This window comes from Zosterops lateralis (assembly GCF_965231275.1).
Source record: "Zosterops lateralis genome assembly, chromosome: 2".
Lineage (NCBI taxonomy): Eukaryota > Metazoa > Chordata > Aves > Passeriformes > Zosteropidae > Zosterops > Zosterops lateralis.
Window position 1 is genome coordinate 62,054,919 of NC_139763.1, and position 21,395 is coordinate 62,076,313.

The 21,395-nt window shown below is 37.2% G+C and overlaps 1 protein-coding gene across 7 annotated transcripts in view; it reads right to left on the reverse strand.

Annotated features, from left to right (window-relative positions):
- Nucleotides 1-21,395, reverse strand: part of TSC22D1 (TSC22 domain family member 1) — a 90,183-nt gene that overhangs the window by 50,161 nt on the left and 18,627 nt on the right. The window contains exons 2-4 of one of the 7 annotated variants that reach the window (XR_014589315.1): nt 9,834-9,940; nt 3,067-3,256; nt 5-2,103 (exon numbers count right to left, since the gene is read on the reverse strand). The exons of 2 other annotated variants lie outside the window; for them this stretch is intronic. The gene's annotated coding sequence lies outside the window, so the exon portion shown is untranslated. Of the gene's footprint in view, nt 1-4; nt 2,104-3,066; nt 3,325-8,533; nt 8,613-9,833; nt 9,941-21,395 lie in introns of those variants that run through there. 4 more of the 7 variants (XR_014589313.1, XR_014589314.1, XR_014589316.1 and 1 more) reach the window with 4 other exon arrangements.

Here is a 21,395-nt window from a genome sequence, read left to right on the forward strand (position 1 = left end):
GATATCTTTATTATTTAATAACACAAAGGCAGGAGTTATTGTTCTAAGGATGTATCAAGAACCCAGGATTCCAGCTGTAAAACTCAGAGCACGACAGAAACATGCTAACGCAACGGTGATAGACAAGTATCAAAATACTCAGTGTAGAATTGCAACAGGCTTTTTAGTTTGGTTTTTACTTTTGTTTCGGTGGTTTTGTTTCTTAATTGTGATGGGGAGGAGTAAAGCCATTTTAGGAACTGAGACAATAACATAAACAGTTCTCAGTGCTTGTTTCGCAAGTATTTGACAGTCCTAAATTTACCTACTTCCAAAGAAAATGACCAAAAACTGTGGCTGAGGCAAGTGTAAGTATACCTATTAAGGCACAAAGGATATCAGACCTTAAATGGACTAGAAATTTGAAGGTATTTTCAACTAAAAGCACTGCTGGCACAAAACTCTAGTCACAGATGTTAGAATTCACTTCTGAGACCCACAGATCTTCAGGTGTTAATGTCTAGATTACTTCTGTTCAGTACACAATTCATATCTATACCTGTAAGAACTAGTCAGTTTTCAGTTCATCACATACATATTTCCACATATTGTATTAAGATTGAATTTGATATATTAAACTGATTTATTTTTAAACTTCAAAGTTAATGAGTGTTACTGTGCTTGCATAGTTTAACACAGGCACATGACTATCAGTTCTCTAAAAATACCAGGTTATAAATTCAGCACTTTACTCAATAACCACAGAAGCAGCAAGACAAACAAGTTTGATAATCATAGCAAAACAAGATATTAAAAAGCCATCCAACAGAAAGCCAATTTCAGAAAGTCCAGTGAAAATGGCCCACTACGTAAGTATGTACTTGAACCATCTGAACAATTATTTTTAGAATGTACTGGGACTGCAATGCATTCCAGAATAGTAAGAAGTCACAACTGCCATGAAGCAGTAGCCTCAAGGCTATGTTAAGACTGTTGAATAATTTAAATAAGCTGGTGAATTTAACAAAAGATCTAGGCATTCGTTAAAAAGCAATGTTTTGTGGTAACTGATTTAAGAAATTAATTTGATTCAAGTACAAGCATCTGGCTAGTTTACTTCAACTGCCAGAAGCAGAAAACAGAAAAAACAAAGTGCTCTTCACCTACTGCCAGAGGGGCTGGTATACCCTCCTGCCTCCTATTCTCACACTCAGCTTCAGAACAAAACTTTCCCTTTTCCTAATCTGGACATTAAAAGTAAGTCCCATTCTTCAAAACTAATTTCCTATAGTGAGAACAACACAAGTACACAGGCATGTGTGTGTTGTTCCCTACCGCCAAACATAAGTTTTTTATTTGAGATCTTGCAAGACATTTAATTAAGTTTGACTATGGAATCCCTTAGGGGGAAAATAATTAAAAGCTTTCTGCTTTCTAACAAACAACTTCTCACTCTTACAGAAAAATCTAAGATTTCCACTTTTAGAGCTCTCAAAAGTTCCAACACACTTTTTTGTGACACAAAGCCACAGGAAACCTCAAAAGATGCAGTACTTCCCATATTGCTCATTATGACATTTTGGCTCAAATTTACTTTTAAGTAAACCCAGCAAGGTAGAGGTCTAAATACCATTTTCACAAGAACCTTTATTAATATTATTTCTAATAATTTTAACGTAAGTAGAAAAGGCTTTACAAATATAACAGGCTGAATCACAGTAGAACCCTGTTTCACAGATTCATGTGGCATCTCCTATGCAAGGGACATATTATTAGACCTGTAAACTCTTAATCCTGGATTTATTGACCTGATCTTCAGATAGGAAGATGCCAGATTTAAATTCTATAAAGGATAATTATTTATCTATATGACATTGTAACAAAAGGACCATGGGAGACCAAACACATTTCCTAAAGAACGGTGCATTAGAAGTAATTTTCTGCCTAGGCCTCCATTTCTAGGGTGGTTCTGTGTGATGGAAAAAGGAGTCATTTCTTTCCCAATCCCATTTTTTGCCAGGAGATCCTGCTTAGGGAAGGCCAAGATCCAAACCCAGTCATCTTCCAGCAACATAAGATCTTCTGCTGAAGGCTTGTGATGCAGTATAAAGGTTAGAAGGTGTCCTGAAGCAATTTGGAGGGAATGAAGAGGGAGAGAGAGTCACAAGATGCACCAAAGTAATAATGCATGTAACATAGTTCCAAATGACTTCAACTCAGCACGAAAGAGGAACTCGCAAAATCTCCTTAGAATTTCATTGCCTGTTTTCAAGTGATTTCTTTTGCTAAAAATCAAAAAGGAATTTAGAATAAACTCCCCGTGCCAGCAATGACATAGCTGGTAAAAGAAAGGTCTGACTGTGGGCTACCGATGTTTGCAAGGAAGAGGCTGTTGCTCTGCACAGCATGAAGCGAGAAAGGCAGAATTTACCTCAGCTGATTCCCTTTCTCTGGGCCTGAGGGATTGCTGATCATGTGGGTTAGCAGCACATCCCCTTAATCAGCGTATTCCAGTCTATTTTCTTCACATGGACAAAAGAACAGGACTTTACAAACCCAGCAGCCACAGGCTCCTCTAAAGGAAGAAATGTATTTACATGTTTAGAACTGGGGAACTTTTCCAGTGCTGGGAATCAAGTCAGATTTCAAACCCATTTGATGAACTCCACCTTACTGAACATTCAAACCTAGCACTAGTGTAAAGAGACAGGGAGGAGATGAAAACTGTGTGGCTATGGACTATACAGTCACTGGCCTTATCTCGGCTCCAGCCACCAGTTTCTGCTCTTGACTTAGTTTCCTGTCTAGAGAAGGGTCACACCAAGAATGTCATTAGTGCTTCACAGAACTGAAGTACAAATATGACCCATGGACAGGAAGCTTACACAGAGGCATTCTTTCCAAGTGCCCAGAACATTTTTCTCCTCTCTCTCTCCCCAACACATTTTCTTTACAATGTTCACACTCTTTCCCTCTCTCAGCCTAGAGAAGTGGAAGACAACATCAACAAAAAAAAGTGCATAGAAAACCAGCATAAAGTCATCCTTCACACCTGAGTGGATGGCAGTTCAAAGGGGCCCTACCTACCTGCAACCCTGTTGTTTGCTTCAAGAACTGTTTGCCCAAGGAAAAAGAGACGAGCAAATCCTGGAAGCAGATCCTTCCCCAAAGGAAGTTTCTTTCTGAGTCTGCAACCTGGAGCTTTTGCTTGAGACTCAGTCCTCTGAGCGGATTCTTTCTTCAAACTCTCACACTGGTTCTTTACTTTTGTGGGCAGCTGGAAAAAGAATGAAGCCGTAGGCTGAGGCAGGGACTCCATACTTCCAGGATAGGGAGGCAGAAAGACTGGAGGGGAAGGAAAAGTGCTAGTTGGTAACTTCTTGAATAATGATCTGTATTCCCTCATTTTCTGCCACACAGAGACATACACATAGTCACTGCAATAGGGGAGGATGACAAGAGATGAGTACTAGACATGCAGTTTTTTCATGCTCTGATGCCAAAAAAAACCAACCCCAAAGTGCTGAACTGTGAACTTTCAAGACTGTTAAGACATCTAGCAACAGATGAGATCAACCATAAGATGTTTTGTCCAGAAAGTTCTCTCAGTTTGTTACAAGTGGATGTAGGTAGGGGGGAGGGGGGAATTTAAGCACTCATTTCTTGGAAAAATAATCCAAATATCTCCTCTGTTCACTTTTTCTCAAGTGAAATAAAAATGGTATCTATTGCAATGCAGTGAATGTCTCCCCATAATCTCTTTTAAGAAGAAATGGTCATACTTACCTGAATGTTTCCCTCACCAATGACTTCCTAACACCACTCCCAACTCCTCTGTAAAGGACTTAGTCCCATCTCAAGTCTTCTACTTTATTTGCCAAAATCAGACTGATTGAATACTAACAGCAGTTTAATGCTGTTGTGACAACTTTTGATTTAGCCTAGGCAGATTATGATTGCTGTGGAAGCTAAGAACCTGCTCAAATTCCTGCATCATGTTTCTGGATTTCTAAAATACTCCTCTTTTTATTCCTGAAAACCCAAATACCCTAGGAGTTGTCATTACACGAACAACAACAAAAAATAATGTGTAAGAGACCTGAAATCATCTTCAGAAATCCTGAAAGCTGGTTAGGACCCCCGTGAAATTTTATCAGTAGCATGGAGCCCACATAAAACAGAACCAGAAGTCACTGGGCTTCCAACAGGTACAGGAATAGCTCCTCACACATGCATTTAGTTAGCATCTACTGCAGTACCTTCTGCACAACAACAGTGTCAGGCATTTACATGTAGGGCAGTCCTTGGGCTGAGGCACACAAGGCACCATCATTTTACCAAGAGGGCTCTTCTTGGCTCTTAAGACATCAGGTAGAGCATGATCTAACAGTTAACTAAGAAGGTATGTCTGAAGGTATGTTGTTATATCTGAAGAATTTCACATAATTCCTTTTGGGGCAATTAGTGGTGTTTCTTCATCCTCTCCTCTAGAGCACACACCTAAACAAAATAGCTTCATATGGTTAGATACCTCACATGTTCTTCAATTACAAGCTTTCTTCTGCTCAAAAAAAGCCTTCCTTCTTTCATTGTGCTCAAAATAATACAAGAAAATAGGGGGATGGGGAAGGTTTTGTCATTAAAACCACAGCAATTTTGCAGTTAGAGTAGCATACAGGAAATATTTTTGTTTTTAAAACAAGTGACAGATAAAGTCATCAAGGACAAATTCTGATACTCTAAAGTAATTAAAACAGAAAAATTAGCAAGCTCTTCCCAGAGAAACTGCTGGAGCATGCAGAAGGATACGCTGCTTCTTTGTTCCTGAATATGGTTACAGTATCTCAAGCTCAGGTAAGAGGTTGTAGTCTAAATAGAAAGAGTGGTTCACAAAAACAGGGTTATTTTTTATTGCAATTTCATGACTTTTTATCAACTTAAGATCAAGATATGTTCCTATGCCTTTCAACTGGACAAAACATTGTCTCTCACATTACTTCAGACCAACTTTCAAAGATTAGAGAGTGAGGCTCAGACTTTTCATCCCACACGCACGTTCTCGTGAAAGGAGGCTTTCCTATTCAGAAAGAGTAAGTGATGAACATAAATATAAATGCACTTAGCCAAGAGCTGTCTCCAGGCTGATGCTTGTACTATCCTCTTCCAGTAAAGAAGACAGAAGAAAAATGAAAGAAGATAAAATACAATAAACAGAATGTGTTCAATGCAAGTTACTAATGCTCTGCATCTGCTGGCTAAGAAAAATATTTTAAAAGGACAGCAGCAGTTGAAAGCATTATTTATTCTTAAAGACTCCCTCATGAATAGAAGGTTCTTTTTAATCAGATAATTTGATAAGTTCCTGAGATTCAAGGCATTGCAAGTTGCTCTAACACTAGTTATCATTCATAACTACAATGCCATACACAGTACTACAGGCTTCATTTCAGGTGATGCATTGAAGCTGACAAACATTACTGACTTCCAAAGTCAATATTCTTTTCCAGCAACAGAAGGTATCCAGATATTCAAAACAACAGAAGGTGTCAGAGCAGATCAGCCCAGACAAAGCAGCGTGACCCAGCTCATTGCAGGTTCTTCTCCAGCAGGAATCTGTCTAGGGCCTCTGTAAGAAACAGTCCTTCACATGGAAGACCTGATTCAATGGGAAAAACTCCAAATGACTTTCAATACACTAAACAGTCTGACATCACCTATGGCAGCTTCAGGAGTGTAGGAGAGAGGAGTACTTGGTCTTACTTGATTCACGTCTCTTCTTCAGCAGAAGACGCAAAGATCCAAAGTGAAATTTAAGGGGAAAATAAAAGGAGGATTATGAGGGTTTTATCCAATGGTGCTCTCACGGAAACAGCTGAACAGTGTCTGGAAGATGAATCTGAAACAAGCTCTTAGGAATGATTTGATTTTAAATGCTTTTTCTTACATCAAGATCATGGTATCTCTCTCCTTTTACAACCAAGGAAGAACTCTCATTTTTATCCTTTCATACATAATTCTTCCCTTGAGCAGACTTGTCTTGAACTATAAATAATAAATGAGGTTGGTAATTTTTGTGTTCTAGCTACCAAAAACCCTAACCTGATTGATTCCTACACAGAGATATGTATTTCAGGCTAAAACAACTAAATTCTTCTGCATTTTGAGATGAGAAATCTTAATGAATACTCCTCTGCCTTTATGAAGATTCAAAAGAATGAAAAAAAGTCTAGAAAAGACCTTACAATGTACCTTAATCCCTCTTAGAGGAATTTTGAAAAGTTCTTTTGTTGCCTCACGTCCATCACCAGAAGTGTTTTGTACTACCTAGATGGCAAGTTAAGTCAGCTAAAGCAGCTGAATATCCAACAGCTCTTCTCAGTCACTGTACTGTAGTTTGTTGATTTACCTCAAGGGCAGGCTCTGATGGGATCCTTCGGGCTGAAGCAGAAAGAAATTATGGCCGTGATGACACAAGAAAAACATGCTGGTGATCTACAGATACAGATGAATTCAGTCAAGAAAGCACCAGTAGCTCTGTTTCTGAGCATACGGAAAATGGTAAAGGAATCCTATAACGAATACCCTCATCTTCTTTGGGTAAAGAGGAATCTCTGCAATGCCTTTCCATAGTGCCCTGCCTGTTGATAAATACAGCAGGAGGAAAACTCCCTTTAGTGCTTTCTTCCTTCCTTCTCTACAGGGCATGTTCCACAGACAATTCATGAGTCAGTGAGGAGTGGTCTCTATTTTTCTGCATCAGTGAGTAGAAGCTCAATAGCCAAGAAATTGAAAGTTTAAACAATTGTGAGTAAATTGTACAGGATACCATCTGCAAAATAAGCAAAAAATTGAATCTCCATATTTGGTTAATGGTATAAAATCTAAGCAACAATATTTATCATATTTCTACTACTCCAGCTCCAACAACTGCAGGATCCAAGTGCAAGAACATAGAAAACCAGACAAATTGCCATAACTGATTCAAGTTACCTGCAGTCAGGTCAAGTACTTCTCAACTCTCAAACTGAAATTTTAAAGCACTATGCAATTATTTTAGATGCAAAGTGCAACTACCCCTGCAGAGCATTTGCAGCTCCTATAGTTGTTGTCCTGCTGCCATAAGTTACACATCCAGAAGTATGTGCAGGCTGCAAACCCACCACAGGATCCACACAGCAGCATCCAGTTGAACAGTTTTTCAAAATAAACATTACAAGAGCAACAAATTTTAGTAAAACATATTTTTCCCAGATACTAGCATGTGTATGGCATGTGTATTAAAGTATCAACAGGAATGATATAAGCTGTTCAAATTCCAAGCTAAAAAAAAATTAGTTTTCCAAAACTTTCTGGTTTAGGGCTTTTTTTGGAGCAAATAGGAGGAGGAGACTTGACTGGAGAGAAGGGTAGAAGTAATTGAATTTTATAATAGTTACATCAGTTTATGTCATTTAGTCCCAAGACTGAGAGAAAAGGCACCAAAACCTTGGTCAAAATGTTATTTTAAGATTATCATGCAACTTGTCATTAAAAGATAAATATGCCAACAAACAGAATGGTAACAATCTTGATACTCTAAATTTCACAGGGTGCTTTAAAAGCATTTGGCCTCTCTCCAGAAATGTTTTGTGCTCAGCTTCTTTAAAGGCCTACTAAAATCCAGAGGGTCATAGCATTGTCTAGATTATCAGACAAGGCATCAGACAAGACCTACTTAAGACTGGCATAGGTACCAACCCCTGAAACACCCTCCATACACTCCTAGTTTGGGAATGGCAAAAAGCCCTGGCTTTTCTGAACTCAACATGACCCAGAATTCTGAAATTATATATAGCTATCACAACACCACACATTTGAGAAACACAGCCAATATTTCTTGGCACATACACAGCAACAGGAAAACACTAGAGGTATAAAACTGAATGATTGGTTGATTATAGAAAATACTACCTTGTAAAAACAATTCCCATTAGTAGATGCATTAATTTTATACAATTAAAAAATGGGTATTTGCTAAACAATGATATAATCATTTTTTTCCTTTTTAAAACTGTTTACATTGCAAGAATATTTTTAAATGTCTTCATTAACATGCTTTTTATTTCTTGTCAGCTTTTATGCCAAGTACAGTTGAAAGCAAACCTTTTTTGGCCTAACTAAACCACATTTTAATCAGATTAACAGACTTTATTGGCACTAACATACATTTCTGTCATAAAAGCAGACCTTCTTTCAGTCTTAGGGAAATTCTATGCTTCTGGGCAGAGTGCATGAGCCAATATTTAAAGAAAAAAAAAGCCTGTTTTTTTTAAGACATCATATGATGACTATTTGCTTTTTTTCTGCTTAAGAAAGCCAACTACAGAAATAAAGGTTAGAGTACTTCTGTATATCTTGAACTTATTTGAAAAATGACATAAAACCTGTAGTTTCTTAGCATTTTCATACTTTGCTACTCTTGACACACGGCTTGCTTAAAGTAATTTGATTCTATTTACATACAATTTGGTAACAAATTTCTTACACCATTTGTTTCAAAGCACCATTTATCTTACTGAGTTTTCAATCTTCGCGTAATTCCTGCACTTCTCTGGTCAGAGTCTTCTAGACTGGCTATCTGTAGAATCTGGAAGCTGAAATACCATACACAAGGAAAGTTAGGAAGATTGATTTCAGTGCTGTTCCAACAGCCATATCAGACTGGATGCTTTGATTTTGTAGGAGTTTGGGTGGGTTTTCTGGTGGGATTTTTGGAGGTAGGATGAGGTCGTATCTGAATTTCCAGATGAGAATACCTCAAGATTTTTCCCTGTAAATTTTGACACTTCATTACTTCCCTCTGGTGTCTGGAATCTCTGGAGAACTCAAATGCAGCAGAGAAATGCCCCTTTAATGCAATTCTTACTCCAATATAAATATTTATTAGATTATTTTTATGAAAGGGCAATATGGACACACTGATAAATAAAAGTGTAACAGGTTATCTGGGTTTTTATAAGTCATCAATTTCACAAAGTTTTGTGTGGACAACAGTCAAAACCTGTATTTCATATTTGAGCACTTATGTTATTTCCATATCAAATCCTGATTTCTACAAAGGATTTCCTTACTCTTAGAGTTTATAAACTTAGCATGCACTCAGAGCAACAGGCTTGATCCCTTCTTCATTTTCAGAAGCAGTAAGGATTTTACAGCCAAAACTGGACTGACTTTTCTAATAGCTGTTACTGCTCAGACACACACTGATGTCAAATGCTATTGTAAGCTGTCTTAGTTCTTCAACATTAATAGGTCTGTGATGCAACAGGCTTATTATTGTCTAACATGAGCAGTTGACAGTGAAGACAAACTGATTCAGTCATGACTTGCAAATGATGTGCAAGCACACCATGATACCTCTGTAATACAGTCTGACTCTCAAATTCGAGATACAAGTTTAAAAAGTCTCATGTGCAGTCAGTGATGCTTTAGATCAGAATTACATTTTTATATTTTTACACCTAGTATGTGTTAACAGTACATGAAAAAAAGCATTCTAAACTGTCTTGTACTGCTACCACCTTACAAAATATGCTGTCTTTAATTAGCTAATTAAATGTTTTCTAAAGGTTTGCTGACTTAACTTTCCGTATTGGACTAGTTCCTCAGTTCACCCACATTTCAGTACTAAATTAAAATCGTGTCACTTTTTCCAAACGGCTTGGAATAAGACCATCACAAGTTTTATTATAAAAGTGTTTCAGTCAGCTGAGGTAAAGGCCATTTGAAATGTGTAATTTTGTTCTGCTTATGTAAAACTATTTGCATTGAGTTGTCCCCTTATCTTCTCTCCATGCAAGCACCTTCACACCTACCTGCTTTGATCAGCCAGAACTCCAAGCTTTTTCACTAGACACAATTAACTTTGGCAGTGCCTCTTCACAGGCATACCAGTGTGTAGTGTTTGACTGTCATTCTGTATCTGTTGAAATATTAGCACTTGGTTTAAGTTGTATATAAGAAAAAAAACAGTATTAAGTCACACATAAAAGAATACATACACAAAATACTGAGATCTATTTCTAGGCTAGGCATACTGTCTTCACAGAAACAGGGAAAAAGACAGACATCAAATAACCATACCAAAATAGCAACTTACCCCACTGACTGATCTGGGCTGTAGAGTGTTTAACCATACACTGAATCTCACAGGACCCTCTTTCCTTCATTTGAATCAAGATTTCATTGATAAAAATAACCACAATCCAGGGCAGATAAAAAAGAGCTTCCCACACACTCAGGCAAACACGCAAGACGGTATCACAGAATCATTACAGTTGGAAAACTCATGAACCCTCTTGAAAACAACACTACCTTTTGAATCATTACCTAACATTTCTGTGTATGATTAATATCTACAACACAGTTTATTTTGAAGCAAGTCTGACAATAACATACAATGAAGATATTCTTGACATTACTCTTTTAGCATGAAATTAGTTGCCTAATCTCTGATTTCTGTACCAAATATATGGAAAGGTCAAGAGAGTTGTTATATTTAATAAAATGCTTTTGCCTAATCCTAAGATTAGACAGATCCTAAGAACAAATCTACGGAAGTCCAATGTATCTCCTTCCCTTCAATTTTCTTTTTAAGGCAAGATTCTAAGATAGGTTTGCAGCAGGACTGAAAAGCAATCTCCATTTAAAGTTACCAGGTTTTAGCTGCATACTATATGTAAAGTACAGCATTTTCTACTCAATAGCCTTTTAGCCACCTAAAAAAGCCTGCCAAGCATTCCATGCTGCTGTTATTTCTTCATATTCTTAAATTTAAGTCAAGCTCAATCTTCTAGTTTACCAATATGTACCAACAGCAAAGCACAGTACATGTGACAAAGCTTGGCACAGCCAACATAAAGAAAACTGCAGTGGAAGAAAGTGGAAGTCCTGCCATGTGTTCAAAAGCCATTCTCTAGAGAATGCAGTTAAGCATTACATTCTATAAAACACAACCAAGAATGAGTCTATTTCTTAAGTGCAGTTATTTTTCCAAACAGCTATTTCCCCACATTTCAAATTATTCTTAATTCATGGTTTTGTAGCTGTGTAACTGAAATCTCCATAAGCATTTTGCAAACTAGATCAGAATTTAATGCTGCATAACTGCTTTTTTCCTTTCTTTTTTGATGGTCAAGCATTATATTATTACTTCACACATTTTACATGTGAACATCGAGGAATTCCTATTCTATTTCTTAACTGTTTTTATTGTAGACTTCAGTCCAACAGGAACACAACTGCCAACTTCATACTTCAAGATGCAAATTATTGTAACAGTGTAGCTGGCCCATCTTTGAATAGCCTTTTTCCACGTCAGAGAATTTCTATTTACCAGCCAATTTCTTTCATTTTATTTTTAAAAATAAAGCATGTATATATATATATATATATATATATATATCAGCATCCTACCTGACAGAAGAACCATATCTGCTACCCAAAAATATGCATTCTAAGAGTACTTGCATAGGAAACTACACAACTTTGTTAAAGAGAAGCTATAGGAAGTATTTGGGCAAGCTCACAACGTCACACTGCAATACAGCATTAACCTTTTTTTCCCCAGATGAACCAAATGCAGGTTTCAGAAATATGGCATATTCATCCTATGCTAAAAGTCTGCTTTTCCAGCAATGTATCATGATATCATGAATCAATATTTTCATTATTTTTTCTCTTGTACACATAAAGTACATAGACAGAAAAAGTGGTGCCACAAAAAAACAAAAAATACCAAGTTGTTCACAAGCACAATCAAGTAATAATCTGCTTTCATACTTACTAGTTCATTATAAAAATGTGCAATAAAATATATTCTGCATTAAAAAAGTTACTTGGAAGACGCTCCTCATCTCCAAAGCTGGGACATGGAGCAGTGGGGCAGGAGAGGATGCAGAGAAGGGTTTAATTCCACAACTCCGGTGGAATCATTTGATCTCCTGTTAGGAGCATGTGGCAGAATGTTCTCGAAGAGCTAATAATTTCACCATGATGACCTTGGCCTTTAAGGAAATGAATCATTAACTGGATAACACAGATTTTTGAACTCCACCATATCTAGAGTTCTTTAACTGCAGCAAAACAATACTGAGAACAGACTAAAAAAAAGCATGCAAATATATGACAGGCATTTGAACTATATTATCTTCACTATCCCTTGCAACACAAACCGTTCTACAGTTCTATGAATCTAACTGCAACTTAGTAACAGTGGTAAAAGACATTACTGACAAAGCTTAAGTATTTTAAAGGGAAAGTTAAGAGACAAAATGTAAGCATTAACATTCTTCTTACACACTACCAATCAATCCATCTTTCTTCCCCACTCCATTCCCCAGTATGTATTAACACATTTTCCTTTTCTCTTTTTCACCACTTACATCTGAGCAAACAGTTATTTTGAGCAGTGTCCTAAATAATAATGTAAAGAAAAAAGTCTGTGCAACATCTGGCAATCAGAAAAACCAATATTATCTGATTACCCTGTTCTCTAATTATCACAAGGCAGATTCAAACTACAACTACACATTAATTTGCAGCATGAATATGTAGTGAATCAAAAGTTAGTCTGATGTAAAAACATGACACTGTGGACAAGGACATCAGTAATCCATCTCCCTGTGGCCCAGGCAAAGTACACAATTCAAAGGGAGGAACCAGAGTTACTATGAGGAAGCCAAATTCAAACAAGGTTAATAATCTGTTTCAGAATTGGAGCTAGCATTAAACACAGAAGTGTACAAGTCACAGGAAAAGGGGGCTCAGAACTAGTGTAACAACTAATTCATCTCCATGTTTGATTAGAATCATTAATTTTGTTCAGAAATTGACAAAGTTAATAGAAATTTAGTTTATACACACGGTTTGTAACTCCATGGACTTCCAAATTTCTAGTTATTACATTTAAATAGTCTGCAATCATAAACCTCTCATACTCGACAAGATTACTGCCCACTACACACAGCTCAAACACAGTTCTGACTGGGTCTTCAAAAGCAAAACAAACCCAAAATAACAAAAGAAAACAAATATTTCTGCTGCACATTCCCCACAAAACCACTTTTGAAGGCACTGTTAATTTTATATCCAGTGTCTCACATCAAAGAGCAGAAGAATGGATAACCGGCCCTATTTCTGCCTCCACAAGTACAAGGTGAGGAGCATCAAGAGACATTCCCAACATGACTCATTCTGGTGGACAACCACCAGCTATCCAGGCAGTACACCCCAAGTGGAGAGAGCAGCTGCAGCCCAGCCAGGGTTTCTTTTCAGACACTCAGCAAGCCAAAATCCACAAAAGAAAAGGGAAACTGCAAGGGGAACACGGGAAGGAGACACGAGAAGAACTGAAATACGGGGGGAAAAGGGAAGAGCAGCACAGCGCAGAAACAGAAAAAGCGCAACTGCAGTGCCACAGTCAACGAGACTTTTGACAGAAACCCCTGAAAGTCATGCACACACTTTATTTTTTTTTTAAACTCCAGTCCTCATGGATCTTTTTGTTTGTTTCTCCAATATTAAACAAAAATACCCAGGGGGGGCTAACATATTTGAAAATAAAATCTTTCAAGGCTGGTTCCTACAACCTACACTAACTCATAGCAGAACCACTGATTGGATTGGACTCCCTGAATTCAAAGCTCCTGAAGCATTAAATTAATTTATGAAGCCACTAGCAGGACTAGAGTCAGTGTTATGGGTATAACACTTAGGCTTCAATGTTAGCCTGACTACTGCACCAGCCACACTACTTTTAATTACAATCCAGCTTCTTTCATGATCTGATGCAAGTCTATATGGGTTTTTATTTTGTTTATTTGTATCAAGGTTTAAACAAGCCAAGCAGGGAGGATTCTCAGGAAGACAGCTTTCAGTCTTTAGTATTTCCAACCAGTACATGTCTATTTGTGTTGTATTTCAAAGAGCCTGATCAGTTGAATTTACAACTCATAATTTTAATGTATTTTTAATTCTGAATTTCTACACGTACTTTTTTGGATGATCAATGAACACATTAGTACTTACTGGAGTTGGCCATCAAGTACTTGAAGAAATGAGGCCCTGTCAAGAATATTTTGCAATAGCTATAATTCTTTTTTCCCACACTTGTTTTAATTGATCACATTGGGAGAGAAGAACATTAAGTTCCCAGTTTTTATGTACCCAACATTTTAGAAATCTTTTCCTCCACCAACCAAAGCAGGGACAAATGTTTTTACTGTCTTCTCCAACTGCAAATGGTTCTGAATGAAGAATCCATGTCCCAGTTTCAGAGGCATTCCTCTTTTGAGACCACCAGTACAAGTGCACTTTAGAAAAATATTAAGTGAGATTAGTCTGTGCTAGAATAAGTATCATCCAAGAGACAGCATGAAATCGAGAATCAACTATAACTCAAGCAGTTTTATTAGAAAAATCTCATTGGGCCTAGTGAACCCTTGAGAGTTAAAGATACATACAACAAGTACTATGGATGTCTCTCCCCTTGTGTGACAATCCTGCCTATCCAGGTGCTCCTTCCTCTGGAAGGAGTATTGGACCTGCCCAGGTTATCGGCTGTCCAGAAGCTTGTAGGCTGCTGCCCAAAGCAATGGGTTAACAGTGTACCACAAAAAGTGGAACTGCTGACAGACAGCAGCAAATTCTCTGCCATATTCTGTCAGACAACTTTACAATTCTTTACTTCAAGTTTCTGTTCCCTTCTATAAACACCAGTGAAAAGGAATTCAAACACGCAAACAAAATCAAGACTCTCATTCCGTACGTATCTCCCTAAAAATATGAGTCACAGAATTTAAAATCCTTCAGTCCCAAAAGTTTGAGGTCCTAGCAGCTTTGCCAATAAGACAGCAGATTCCAAGTCTGTAGGAGCCAGAAAAGGGGACATGATGTGGTTATAACCAAAGGGTAAAACAGGCAAGCACTTGTTATAGATTGCAGAGGGAACAGTAAGTTTTTTCATGGTCCTTCCAGAAACTTTAAAGAAAGCTGGATGTTCTCTCTCAAACTACAGTATAATAAATTAAATTAATTTGAAATGTATGTTCACCATCATAATACATAGTTTTACATACTGATGGCAAATATATATTTTTATGATTTGTGTTGTATAAAACACAAATTTTATCACTTCCTAAAACTTGCTACTTTTAAGTTAAACTTACAATTGCATAATGTATTAGAATAAACTGAATATGGATAATAAACAGTGCCACATCCATGGGCTTAAGCGAGCCAAAATACTACAGTGAATTCACCACATCATCTTTCATCTTCCCAAAACATCCCATCTGAAGCCTTTAAATAAACCAACAGGTCAGGGAGAAAGGCAAAGCTACAGACAGCAAACAGAGAAAGGTAACATGACCCTAGGAAGGAAGCAATCTGTTTAAAACAAGGCAGCCACTGGAATTTACAGCAATATCTATATGAAGTTTCATGAAAAATGTTCCTGGGGGAAAAAATAAATAAATAAAATACAGGTGTATGTGTCAGGAGTAAGTTAAGGTGTTCTAGAGAACCAATAATTAACTGCAAGCTTAAGAGGATTAATAAAACTCTGTCTTGCAGTCCATACATCAACCTAAGACACTTAACGTTCCTGGTTTCACTTCTACGGTTGAGGAAGAACATTGTCTGTTTTAGTGAAGCTCCACCTTCAGTTCTGGTTTTACAATCACTGATGCCAATTTCTATGTTCATTTCTTTTAAAAATATAAAATAGAATCATCAAACAAGTATCTTATCTCCTTGCATTGCACGTGATGGAGCTTAAAAGAAAAAATTATGGAAGTATACTGAATTTCTCACAGGATCACCAACCAGCTGAGGCTGGAAGGGATCTCTGGAGACCACCTAGTCCAAACCCCACAGCAGGGTGGGCTAGCAGAAAAGCAGTAAGAACCTACAGAAGAAGGATACACTGCAAGATGGCCCAGTGTGCCAACTTCTGGCATGCAGGAGCACACAGGGCTAGCAACTAACAGACCACCTTCCTCTCCTCCTGCCCATTTTTTAAAAGAGCATCTAATAATGGTACGTCCTTTTAAGAAACAGAAGCTTCATTTTAGAATCCTGTGTACTACTTTTTGGGAAAACAGGCTTTTTCTTTACAGGAACTATCAAACATTCAGTGATGCACAATGTGCCACCAGCCCACGAGGTAACTATATTTAACACATCATTCTGACACCTGATTATCAAATCAGTAAACTTCCTTGTTTACATGTGTCACAATTTGGTATTTCCCAATTTAGGGGAAGCCTGTCTCTGTCAACAATTTCTTCCAGGCCATATACCATACCCGCACTGTCAGGAGCTGTCTATAATTGATTTGTTACTAAAGACTTATATACAGGAGAATTAGGATGTCATATAAAAAGCTTGCCATCTTAAAGTCTTAATTTCAAGAGTGTAAAACATTTAGAAGATGTTAAATTCTTTTCCAACTGATAGAGTCCAATAACTGTATTTTTTATTTATAACTACTTGTTTTGAAACTGAAGAGCAAAGACACAGCTACAGGAAATGTGTGAATTTTCTTCTACCTATCTGCAAGACCTAGAAAACACCAAAAGACATAAAAAAACAAAGTGTGATCAGACACAGAAGCCTCAAAGAGCAAGCTCCAAAAAGTGCAAAGACAGCAAGTTATGTTCAGGGACACTATTTTGATTGACTTCAAGAGATTTTCATCAGGATGCTTTGGGACACACAAGTTTGAAGAGAGTACACGACAAGACTACTAAATAAACCAAAAAAAGAAGAAAGCAAGCAACATAATCACTCTGGAAGCATGAATATTAGCACAGGGGATCTTTTTGGTTGGTTGAATTTGTTTGTTATTGCAGCATTTGAGTGCTGAGTTGTATTAAATCCAGAAGAAGAATCAAAAACTTCAAGGAATGTATCCAGAATCCTATATTTGAGTTTCATTGTTACAAGAGATAGATGAAGATCAAAGAACTAATATAATCAGCTCTGTGTCAAAACCACGGCAATTCACATTTCACTCTGTCTTACTAATGTTCCTTAGAGAGCCATTCCGACAAAAAAAAACCCCAAAAAACCAAAAAAACACAACCTGCCCCCTTCCCCCCCCCCCCCCCCCCCCCAAAAAAAAAAAAAAACCACCAAAAACAACCCCACATTGATAAGCAGTTCTAATACAAAATCTCAATGAATTTTTAGACAGCTATGGGTAAATTCCAACAGCAAATTCTTCCCTGGATACATCACTCTTCCTCCAAGGAAAAATGGGCTCCAAATATCTAGAAATAATAGGCATTTGTCAAAGGCTTTGAAATTCATGCTGCCTAGATACAGCACGGAAATAACTGATCACATACAAATATCTTAAGAATGCTTTTCCTACATCTGTCTAGGACTGGAAGAATTATTAAGTATCAATTAAAAAGTTAAGGAAAGTATTTGTTCATCTCCCTTCAGCAGGACTTCCATGAATTAAACCTGAGGTTTAATGGGATTTTTATTAATTTCTAAGTATGTTTTCCATTACATAGCTGATTATTTGAACAGATTACATTAAATTTAAAGGGCAAAAACTATTAGTACAAATAAAATAATTTAACAGTTTGTTTTGATGCTGGAATGCAATGTAAGGTTCATTTGTGCAACATCTGAAAACTTAAATTACATGGGGGATCGTCCAAACCAGAACAGAAAATCAGCATTACACAAATATCTGAATCAAGATATTACAACTCACACATTCCATGTGATTTTCAAACAGTGCAAAAATATTTTGCTTTTCAGCCTCATATTCCAATAAATAATACATTTATTGTTACACATGGTCACTGAATTTCTACATCTATTCTATTCCATCCAATAACTCCTTAAGCTGCTGGATTTTAGCAGTTTATACTTTTTTCAAGAGACATACTAGAATGAATAACAAGCTTTACAGTCAAGATCTACATAACATGAAAGCTTTTCTATTCCCTTTTGCATTTTTTAAAGGCAATGACATCAGGGGTCACCAATTTCAAAGCAATTTACATAGCATAAATTATGCACTGAGCTGTTCTGGCTTATTTTTTCCTCTGAGTTTTCTGTTCATCCTTACTCTACTTATGTGATTTCTTTTTTTAGCTAAAAAACTTCAGTACCATCTTGTTACACAGTTTCTAAAACTATTTAATCCACATCAATTAACCAAATCTAACTATCTAAACTTGGCAATACTAGAAACTCAGCGATCTCTTTCATAATTTTCTTCCATTAGTCTCAAACCCCTAATTACAAGAGCATGAATGTTTCCAAAGCACAAATAGCAGTGACAATTCTTTTCAAAGGCAAAACAGAGTCATTACGATTCTTGGTTTTACGTCATTAAAAGGAAGAGTATCAGGACCACCTTAGCTTGAAGTCCTCCTCTAGCAGAAATAAAATTCCATCCATCTCCAAAGCCTATTAACCAATATTGCATACTTCAAACACTTATGCTAAAATCCAAACTGATTGCCTAATAGAAGGTTTTGCAAAAAGCACCTAATAAAATTTCTGGCACTAAATTATTAGACTAATTAGATTTATAAACTTATCCAGCCCAGCAGCCACTGTTCTACAGAATTACATGGCTGGTTCAGAGCAGCTTAGTCTCTTACACCGCTGAACTGTTCATCACAGCCATATCCTGTTGCATCCAGGAAGCAGCACAAGCACATACACAGACATTTCTTACATGCACAGCTTAAACATCATACAGTACCATAAATATAGAAGACAAAAAGACAAGACACTTTCAAGTTCAGCACAATGCTCTAGTCAATGACAGTATGGAAAATGTTTCTGAAATATGCTGGCCAGTCTGATTGCATATACCTAAACACACTCAGTACAGCAGCTAAAAATAACGGGCTAAACCAGCACATACTGTTAGAGAGCAATATCTGGAGGACAAAGATGTACTCACAGCCTTGGCTTTGTCTTCCTACCTGCTCCCTCTCACCAGGTGTTTATAAACATTCCCCACACACAGATGTCTATCTAAAGAACATACTCCTGTTAGCCTTGATTATCAGCACCTCTTCTTTATCCTGTATGTTGGGTGCTTAACCACCTTCATGAGCAGAGTCTTTCCCTGCAGTAAAGCTACTCCTGATCTTCAGAGGCCACACATTGCTCAGCCATATAGAAATTGCTGTCTCTTCTGTCATACAGAACAAGTCCAAGATCAATAAAGTCACAGCTTCCTCAGACCCCCTTCTCTTAGGATGCTTTACAGAGACATCAACAAAGCTTTATTAGAGAGGATCAGGTACATTTTCTAAAGATTAAAGCTACACGAGTAGTTTACACATGTAACTGCACCACCCTTCTCAGTCTTCAGCAGTTTTTCTTCCAAGAATGTAAAATGCTCATGTCTGTGCCTCCTCCAGTAGACATGAGCAAGGCTAACATAGTAAGAATTTTAGTTATTATTCCTTTATGGGTGTTTTGTTCCACTTTCAGTAATTCTGCACCTATTATCTGAAAAGTTTAACATATTCAAAACCTGAACAAAAAATCCATCACCTTAGCATTCCCAACAAACACAGCATATTACAGTATCACCCAAACAATAATCTGATGTAAATGACTACCCAACATGAGGAAGAAAAATTTCCTGAATAGTTGTTAAAGTATAAATAAAACACTCGGCTAATCCTATTTTAGAGATGTATTATTTAGCACATTCTAATTTCATATGCAAGATGCTTCACTAAGAAAGATACTACAGATCAACTTACTACATAAAATAGGTTATAGACAGAAAAAAAATGGATGAAGAATAGAAATTCATGCCAAGACACTAAAAGCAAAGACATTTGCTAACTGGCCTCATACATTAGCTATATGCCACGCAAAGAGTTGGAGTATATTACACTGGGTTTTGAATTTTCAGAGTAATTCCCTCCAATGCTACCTCATGTGGCAGCAAACAATTCGAAGTAACATTTTGTGTAAACTAAATACGTGCTATGGTTATTTATTGACTTTAATAACTGCAATTAATTTTTAGAAAAAGCTTAAGTTTTGCCAAACTTTTTATATTTAAAACAAGATCAACAGGCTTCCTGCATTTCTAGATTTATTACTCTTTTTACTGTTAACAGGTGGTGTAGATCAAACACAACACTAACATTTAGCTGGAGAGAAATGGCAGATCTGGTACCTGAGCCTTGCCTTAGCCCAGGTTTTGACCCAAGTCCTTCCCACAATGGTACCCTCTGGGGGATCATATTCAGGTCTTGCCTGAGCACAACACTCATTTCCACACACTGGACAAGATACAAACATCCTCCTTTGCTCTTGGACAGATTAAAACAAAAATACAGCACAACGAAAAGAAAGCTATTTTCAATATATTTCAAACTAGAAGTTATAAATAAAGTTAGAAAAAAAACCCCAAATGCCTAAGTAGATTACTTGTCTCCTTTAGGGTTTAGTGACCTCTGACGTGCTTCCGGATCTGCAGAGAATCAGATATGCCAGCAACTCTCAAGTGCTGGTAAACATGCTTCAGTATTTATTAGTAGCATAAAGTCAAATTTCTCTCCTATGTTAAAACATTTGAAAAAGGAGCACTGTGGTGAGGGCATATTTTTAAAACTTATGCCAGATCTCAGAGCCTGGGTAATTAATTTTAAAAAAGTAACTCCTAGTGTCCTGGTTGCAAACATGACCACAAAGAGATTTATCAACTTAAAATATCTGATTATCTTCTTTTGTGGTGTTTGTTTGTTTGTTTTTTAGGTTTTTTTGTGGGGTTTTGGTGGTTTTGTTGTTGTTTTTTGTTTGGTTTGGGTTTTTTTGGGTTTTTTTTGGGGGGGGGTTGTTTGGTTTTTTTTGGGGGGGGAGTTTGTTTGGTTTTTTGGTGGTGGTGGTCGTTTGGTTTTCTTACTGTGAAGACAATTCACAGCAACTTTGGTAACAGCATTTACCCAATACAATTGCACATGGAAGCACAAGAACCATTCACCATCTTATTCCGAGTCCTTTCCACACAGCAGTACAATTGAGAACCTGGTAATATTAAACCCTTGCTTTTTGCCTATTTATTCATTAGCAACAGCTAGGAGTTATCCACAGACACTTTTAGAGGGGTTTTATGACAGGAAGCATCTTTCCTACCCTGAGGCAGGATGTAACTACCAAGGGTAGGGAAGAGCAGAGGAGGCTGCTAAAGGCCACCCCTCCCTCTGGTACCAGAGGAGTCCTGCAAAAGGACGAACACACCTCAACTGCACCAGGTAACCACTAAACCTACTTGTATGTTTAGAAAGAAGAACTGACCTTGAAGGGCCTACACTGAAACCTGATGTGTAACTAAGAATTTGAAAAAATACACAGGCAGGGAGAACAGAAAA